Below are 9,186 nucleotides of genomic sequence, written 5' to 3'. Positions count from 1 at the left end.
TAGCCAGTGATGCTTGACTTCGGTGATCTGCTGGGAACCGTGTCTTAACGATCAGTCCAGTGCGGGACGAATGAATTCTGAAAACGTGAAATAGAAAAATGTGAAAAGTACGTTTTTACATAATATGTGGCGAAAATCGACATTCCTTTTCATAAATCTCTTTTTCGAAAAAGGAAAATAAGGCACTTTTTAAAAACACTTATTAAGAAAAGCACCTTTGAAGGCCTTTAAAAAATGAAAATCGAAAATAAGCACCTTTAAGCACTTTTTAAAAACGCTACGCACCATGTTTTATACCTTAGTCACTCAAATCAAGATAAAAAGAATCGTCAAAATTCTAGATAGTATTTAAGCCCATCCCCCTTTCACCCCCTTATCCTTTTAGGGACGCAGCGTGAAATTCAATGATATCTTAATATCATCTCATATTATGAGGTAGAAATCATAATCCTTTTTATATTATGCTACTTCACTAATGGGGAAATAAAGTTTTCAGAATTTTAATTTGCTGCTGAAAAAAAGACTTAACACAAATACAAATGTAAAAAATTAAATCAAAATCAATCAATATTCTACAGCGTCTTTACGAACGTCGTTGAGAAACTATGATATAATAGAATCATATGATAAAATTAAATATGAGCCAAAAGTAAAGATAAATAACAAAATATGGTAACGCAATTACATGCAACCGTTCAGGCAATTAAGCAACCCTATCGGCAACTCCGAACGGAGGAATTGCGCTTAGAGTTTCACTTACACTTGCAGTTACACTTACGGTTGCACTTATTTTTCTCTCGTGTGATAGAGGCATAATGCAAATTTCCATAATTAAATGAAAACTTCAATGTCCAGTAGCTAAATCATATTAATAATGTAAATAATTAAAAAACCATGCAGTTTCATAGTAATTTTTTTTAACCATACCAGTTGTAAACGGTTTCCGAACCACAAAGTCAAAATATATTTCCAACCGTAAGTATTGAGATGAGAACTGACTGCTGCCGGTTATTTTATCGTAATTTTAGAATGGAAGTTTCAACAGTGTAAGGGAACATGTAAAGGCTGTTCCAAAATTTTCATAAAATTTGAATTAAATAGAAAATTAATTATTAAGAGATGGCAACCGATAAAAAGAAAACATACAGTTGACAGTTTAGGGCTAATAAAAATGCAGACTGAAAACGAGTTTTCATTGTTCCGAGTTTCATTGTTGAACGCCCATGAAACTATTCAATTATTGTATGTGACATTTCCTTGTTATGTACTCTCTCATTTCCGTGATCAGAATTGGCCCCGTAGATTTCTATTTAATTCAAATTTTGCGTACATTTTGGGACATCCTTTATTAGCACTAACTGTCATAACTAATAATCACTTATCACTCGTCGAATATACTTTATAAAGTTTTAAAGATACAATACAATTTAGTACTAGTTATGTACTAGTTAATACAATTTAGTACTAGTTAGTTCTATTTTTCATGGTTCTCAGTGCTGTTTTCAAATGAAATTAATATCAGGTTTTATTTTGCAATAAGATTGATTAAAAAACAAAAATTGCCCAAAAACTATAAAATTAAAAAAAAATTATTAGTGAATTCCTGGAAAAAAACTAAAATAGTCCTAACACAGAAGACAAAAACTGTTGTTACTGGTATTAAATACTTATACAGAATTAAAACTTTTGCCTCTAGGTGACGGGTAGATATTGTTACAAATAAATATTTGCATAATTTTGCTGATAATCTTTGTTTATGTGGCTAAATATCATCAATTAATCCAAACATCTGAACAGTAAATTTAAAGAAAACGAATTGCAAGAAAACAGCGTAATTCTGTCGTAATTTGGCGAGGAAATAACGCCTTATTACTAATGGAAATCTCAGTTAAGGGCAATGTTTGATGACTTTTGTGTCAATCTTGGCGATCATTGTGCCAACAAAATGACACTTCCGAAAATTTCGAATATCAAAGCGATGGGACGAATATTTACGGAATTACACGAAAATCATCTGGAATCATGTCGAATGTTTCGAGGTTTTGTCACCAAGTTTATATAAATAGGAATCTCAGGCGGAGTATCAAGTATCAGGAATGCCTCGTCAGGTAGAATAGTCTGCTTGTGACTACTAGTACCAGTAGTGTTCTAACCTGAGTTAGGTCATTGAACCACTTGAGGTTGTGAAGCATTTGTTTTGTTGTACCGCTCTGTTGTTTGGGCTGTAATTAAGTGCTGCAAATGCTGCATTTTCTGGAAGTTATTACTAATAAATCTGCCGACCGGACTAAGTAGAGATCAGGGAACATGCATGAGAAATGTTCTGGATTCGAATCCCGGGAAAGGCATGGATGTTCTTTCACTCTCTGTACTATCTGTCCATACTGTGGGAGCAACGTTGCCCCACCTAATATGGTGCTCCTGAAAAAGTGGCCAACAAATCTGCCCTTCAGATGCCTGTATTGATGAAAGGTCATTCCCCAGATGGGGATTGGAAAAAAAAATGCTAATAAATCTTTGGGGTCTTAAAGACTGCTTAAATCATCTTCAATAAAAACGAACCCCTCTGCTAGGTACAATATTAACACCGATCCAAGGCACATGAGATACAAAATATTAAACTCTCAAGTATTCTCCTAAAAAAGTGAAAAGATAAAACAGAACTCAAAATGTACAATTTCTATAAGAACCTTTGACAAAATTAGTTTTTAATTTTTATTTTAAAACAACTAGTATTATTTTGGTAATGCTTTTATTTACTAATATTCTACAAAGGCTTTTTAGTTAGGTAGTGTTCTGATAGTGTAGTATGTTTAATACTTCGATAGTTAAGAGCGCTTAAATATAGTTAGCACTCTTGAACAACTAAAATTACGTGAATTGAAAACTACAGAAGTAAAAAGAAAAATTCAAAACACGTTATTTAAGACAGATTTATAATTCTAAAAAAGAAACTAAACCATACTTTTTATTCCACGCTCATTTCCCACTTGGACAATAAACCCTCAGGACACGCGTTGCGTTTTACAATAAATTTATTGCATTAAAGTGCGCGTATTTTTTTGTCCCCCCCCCTTTTTAAAAAAAAATTTAGTATGCTTTTAATTTTATTTTTGATATACTCTTTAATATGTATTAAACATGTATTATAAATTTTCATCCTATATTATAAATCTCGATTTGAAAATACGATATTTATAGAATCTGCTGTTTGAAAAAAGAGTTTCATTTTAAAGTGCAAAAGCATACTTTCGTTACGCATTTTTCTTACTTAAATTTAATAGTAAATCATCTAAATAATTTATGAGCTTTGTAATAATTTTTGTAAACCAGTAAGAGTGTAGAATTATAAATGAAATTTTAATAATATTCATGCGTTCAAATTAATTTTTGTAAAATTTCCTTTATTTAATTTAATTAAAAAGTTAACTATTTTATTTAATTAAAATACGTGTTAAAATCAAATATTTCATGCTACCAAAAAGTAAAGATTTTACATTAAACAAAATTATCTTATTTTTGAAATTCTTTTCATTTAGAGCATTATTTTTCCTTAAGGGAAATACTTGAAATTTATAAATATTAAATATTTCTTAAAATTTTCTCTTTCCTTTATATTCAGCAATTTATGCACTTTTATTTTAAGATTGTCACGAAGCCATCCGCGAAAGTAATTTTTGCTTTTTTTAATTTATTAAGGAAAACGCGAAAATTTTGCAGATATTTTCTTACTTAAAAAAAATTTAAAAATATGAAATTACATATTATTTTAATTATCCTGCTTTTATGAAGCAATAATAATGCAAAGCCAAATGGACCAGAAATATTTCCAATTCATCTGGAATTCAAAAAATTTTTCTTCGTGAGTTTGAATTAAATTTCGATTTACACGGGGTTTATAATTTGAAAGATTTCAGAATTATCATAAATTAATAAAAAAGTGCAAATACAATAATGTTGGCTGGCGTGAACGAAACAAGGAAAACTTAATGAAATTTTAAAATGGTTTCTAAAAAGCTTATGGAAATTGATTTTTGTTTTGAAATTGATTACTTTTATGAATTCGCATAAAAGGAGAAAAAGATTTATAAAACAGACATTTTTCTTTCAAAATTTTCTGAAATGAAAAACAAAAATTCTTGAGTAGGTATTTATTTTAAACTGTTACCTTCTTAAAGCTTTTTAATAGGATAATATAAAAGGAAATAAATATCTTAAAATTAATTCATGAATATGAAACAAGTATTAAGTTTTAATAAATCCAGGTAAAAAACTAAAATCGGATAAGATATGTTATTATTATTATTGTTTTTATGAGAAAATAAAGTATGACATGTTTTGAAAAATGGTAAAATGCTTTAGTTCTTTTTCGTTTAAATTTTGGATTAAATTTTCCTTTTAGAAAAGTTTGCCTAAATCAAATAAATTCTTGGTGATACTTATTTATTTTAGATGAATATGATTTAATGCAAAGTTTAATGTAAAAGCATTTTAATTTAATATATTGAAAAACAAAATAAATTGTTGTAACCGTAAATAAATAAAGCAGAAGTTTCGTTCAGAATAAATTAGTAAAGTATTCTAAAAATATATAAAGGAAACGAAGGAAATAAAAATAAAAATATGACCACCGAAGCCGACGTCTTCAGAGGGTACCGGCCCCGGTAGCCATAAAAACAAAACCATTTCTAATTGAGGGAGAAGCAAATGCCTAAATTAACTCCCTCAGTACCCCGATGGTTTTGCATAGAAGTCCAGGAAAAAACATGAAATACAAATAACAAATTAAGAAAAGAAACTCAAACAAAATCATCAGAAAAATAAAAACTCTCTTAGTCACAGGTCAAACATCGATTTCACAAGCAAGCCGAATGAAAAGAAAACACTAAAAACCAAAGAAAACAACGCCCTCTATTACATTGCGCAGATGGAGAATAAAATGAAAGAAGTCAAGAGAAAGAAATACGTAACAAATTAATAGAATGCTTAACTTTCTGTTAATTCTATTAATTTAAGCATTCTATTAATTTGTTACGTATTTCTATTAATTTGTTACGCTTCTCCCTCAATTAGAAATGGTTTTGTTTTTATGGCTACCGGGGCCGGTACCCCCTGAAGACGTGGGCTTCGGTGGTCATATTTTTATTTTTATTTCCTTCGTTTCCTTTATTGATACTTTTTCCTGAAATTTCTGCTGCTTTTTAGCGCGTTTTTTTTCAAAGAAGTTTTATCTATTTAGAATTAAAAATATTTGTGTCTTCTTTTAGTATCTAAAGAAATAGGTCATTTTCAATTTTTTAATTTGCATTATTTAGTATTTTAATTTAATTTTCAAATTTATTGCTGAAAAAATTGTGTATTCTAAAAAGATTCTTTTGCAATATTTTAAATTTATATTCCATCTTTTTTGAATTCTCAGAGAAATGCCTAAAATATTAGTGGGGCCGAAAAGTAATGTCGTTTCGGAGCATTAAATATTCGCTAGTCTTAAAGACCAATTAATTTCCCCCCGATTCATTTCGATTTATTTTCGATCTGGCTTTGAAAGGTTGTTGCTAACGAGGATGACTAAATATAGATTAAAAATAAAATCTTGGATAACAAATATCAAATGCACCGAAACGGCATTACTTTCTGGTCCCCCTAATCTATGTAAAATATTAGACAGCAGAACTTTCATTCGATATAATTTCAAGTATAATTTCATACAGTTTGTATTCAATATAACAAATTAAAAATCTAACAACGGAAGTGCAAAGAAAAATAATGTATTCAGTAATTAAAAAATGTGAACTAACGCTTCACTTTGAGTTTATATTAAAGACTGGATTAAAAGGATAAATTATCATCTATAATAAAATCGCAATATCTAGCATAAAGACAGGGGACAGACTTCATAGTACTTAAAAATTGAAATTTTTGAGAAGAAATTTTTAATAGCGCTTTTTTTTAAAATTTTTTATATTTATTGACAGAAAATAAATTAGGTCATTAAAATACTGAAAGTGAAGATATTTTTATTTTTCATTGATGTAAAATTTGTGTGCCAGACTAGTAGATATCAAGTCCATTGTTTGAAATTTAATGTATGTTTTTAACTGTTTTAAAATGATGATAGAAAGATACATTTCTTTGGCAGTTTTCTTTGTTTACATACTCCTTTCATATGTCTCTTCCACAAAGAATTCCATTTGATTGGAATATTTTAATGTTTCTATTTCTTTTATCAGAGCATTTTTAACGCATCGCTAATCATGATTGACCTTTTAAAAAGCGTTTGGACTGGGAGGCTATTTTGCCACCTATGATTTGTGCCGCTTTTGTTCATAACTTCAAAAAATGCAAACAAATGCCACTCAGTAAGTCTTTGTTTGCATAAAGGGAGTAAGTCTTGTAAAGGGAGAATATAAAGGGGGTTTACCGACGGGAAGAAGACAGACTGACACTAGGGAGGGGACAATTCTTGTGTGTAATGCATTGATCTATTTGACCATTTCTCCTCTAGTTTTCTTGTATTATTAAACAAAGGATTTACACCGAAGAACCATTACATTATGACCACCCTGCTAATAACATGTAGGACCACCTTTAGCCCTCAAAACTGCTAGCACCCTCCGTGGCATTGATTCCACAAGGTACTGATAGGTAGTCTGAGGTATCTGATACCAAGCGCTCACCAACTGGTCCTGCAATTCCCTCACATTCCGAGGGGGTAGCGTGGCAGCACGAATTTGGTTTTCCAAGTAGGACCACAAATGTTCTATTGGATTAAGATCAGGTGAATTTGGGGGTTAAGAGACGACTTGAAAGTCACTGGAATGTTCCTCGACGATTCGACCCTTATGACATGGAGCATTATCCTGTTGGTTGACACCATCCCCTGCAGGAAAAACTGTTGCCATAAATAGGTGAACCTGGTCTGCAACTATGTTCAAGTAGTTTACAGACGTCAGGGATTGTTCTATGAGGATTATGGATCCTAATGGATCCTAATGTGCTCCATGAAAACATTGTTCCTGGACGAGAAACCATGAAAATCTGGGCGAGCCCATTGCTATCGATGGAGGGTGGTCATAATGTAATGGCTCTTCGGTGTATAAATTCGGTTACTTATAAGCACAGAAATTCAAGTTTATGGCAAATTTTTAACAGTAGATGAAATTTCGGAAATCACAGCCACCTTCATACTTAAAGAAAATGGTATTAAAAATCAAATTTCACGGAGAAAAAGTTCTCTTTAAATTAGCACACTGCATGGTAATGATGTTTCTGGTAAAAAAACAAACAAACACTGTATTTAAATATAATACTGTATTTAAAACATGCATTTGTAATTTTTTTGTTGACATGGCAACGGCTAACCGGAAATTCTGGTTCTCAAAGTTATAATCTTATTACTACGCATTTAAATATAATCTAAAGTGTTACGCGGCATTTTTAAGATAATCTCTAAGACTAAGTTCTTTTTATCTAGCAAACGCTTCTATTTTTAAAAGGCATAAATTAACTCATTTGTTTCTAAAACAGTAGATACATACTAAAACAAACATTTTTTGAAAATTTTTGATTATTGGAATTACGATGAAAGAGTTGCAGCATACTTGTATTCACAGGCTATAAGTATCACAACTTGGAGTAATTTGCTAAAAAGGATACAATTTGAATATTATTTGTTTTAAAGTCTACTAACATTCAAAACATATTTAGGAACCATAAAACGCTAAACAATATAAATAAATGAAAGTACGATACATAACTATTTTTAATTTGGTGTACAAACACGATCTACATAAAGAAAAAAAAAGTTTAGCTTAAACTATCCAAGAATGCCGTAAAATTTAAACTATATGTTTCCGGCTCTATGGGTGCGTCAAAAATTTGAGAATTTTTACCAATGAGCTTTGGTAATGATTTCAGCAAAATTAACCAGAAAATATATTTTTATAATATGTGATGAAATTTGGTAATTTTATCATAATACCTTATAGCATGGCATAAAAACCATTTATTCGGTAAAATTTACTTTTCACTTTTGTATATTTGTTACTATAGGTATAGTAATAAGTACTATAATTTCAAAACCAAAATTTCCAGTAAACTGTTATCACATGAACGGAAAAATTACCAAATAAATAATTAATATTTAGTATATTTTGTTTTCATTAACCAAAATGATGGCTTTTTTTTTTACCAAAAATATTATTACCACACTATACAGTAATTTTAAACGAATTTTTTTCTCCGAGTAGTATTTAACGAAAGCTGATCGTAATTTTAAGTTAATTAATTTAAATTTTAGAAGTACCAATTATAAACAAGTGGAAAATTTGTAAACCAATATTATCATGCCCAGCTTATATTTTATCAAAAATATTTCTGTTTTTATTCCCTGAATATTAAATTGGTTTAAATGCAAACGTGAAAATTCAAAAGCTGATTTATTTTTTAATAACTATACTAAAGTTATTAATTTAAAGTAGTTAATTTAAAGTTATTAAATTTGATAATTTTCATAGACGTTTTAGGATGAAATAATAATATATTTTATTTAGAAAAATCAAATAAATGTGTGCGGGGAATAGGAAAAAAATATCATCTAAACAAATTATTATGAGAAATATTCATAAATCTAGTTAGAAAAATTAAGAGTTTATTCGTCTTCCTTAATTTTTGATGAATAATTTTACCACTAAATAAGCTTAAATAAAGAGTACTACATGAATAATACATTTAGACGTTATCACTACAAATACTGTTAACTTGTACTTTCTTTATAAATGATTTTAATTTTTATAATGCTTTGGTTATAAGGACTATTTCGTAATGTATTCAAGTAATTTATTCAAAAGACTGGCAAAAATTAATTAAAGTTTAATAAATGTGCACAGATAATAACAATAACTACAGTAATAAGAATAAAATAAAACAATAAAATTAGTAATACAGGTAATAAAAGTAATTATGAAAATAAATGCAAACTCAGTTATCATTTAAAATCAAATAACAAGTTTACAAATGGAAACGAAATTAAACAAAAATCTTTTCAGAAAGTGTTTTCTTGATGCATAAACAAAATGTTTTAAAATCGTTTAATCAAACAAAAGTTCGCAAAAGATTATAAAAAAAACATTATAAAATATCCACCAAAATTATATTGTTATAAATGAAAACCATAACAATATACTC

This window comes from Parasteatoda tepidariorum, chromosome 8, assembly GCF_043381705.1.
Source record: "Parasteatoda tepidariorum isolate YZ-2023 chromosome 8, CAS_Ptep_4.0, whole genome shotgun sequence".
In the NCBI taxonomy this organism is placed as follows: domain Eukaryota; kingdom Metazoa; phylum Arthropoda; class Arachnida; order Araneae; family Theridiidae; genus Parasteatoda; species Parasteatoda tepidariorum.
The sequence above is the reverse complement of the archived record's forward strand: the minus strand, read 5'-3'. Positions refer to the sequence as shown.